Source organism: Populus euphratica, unplaced genomic scaffold (genome assembly GCF_000495115.2).
Source record: "Populus euphratica unplaced genomic scaffold, PopEup_1.0 scaffold364.1, whole genome shotgun sequence".
Taxonomy (NCBI): Eukaryota; Viridiplantae; Streptophyta; class Magnoliopsida; order Malpighiales; family Salicaceae; genus Populus; species Populus euphratica.
This window is the reverse complement of record NW_011500254.1, coordinates 1870-2100: the sequence shown is the minus strand read 5'-3', so window position 1 is coordinate 2100 and position 231 is coordinate 1870.

Here is a 231-nt window from a genome sequence, read left to right as displayed (position 1 = left end):
TACATGTTATGGTTTGTTTTAGATTTTGTAAAATTGTATTTGTTTGTAAATTGTTAAAACTTTATGGAACTACCGAAGTACATGTGCTGTTTTGAAATAATTAATAGCATACTTATTAGGTCCATTTAAAGTTTTGTCAATGTATTGCAGAGTGGTATTTTCTTTGTAAATTTATATTTTAATTTGTATGGATGTTGATAAATGATAATGAATTTTTAATATTTATGAGAA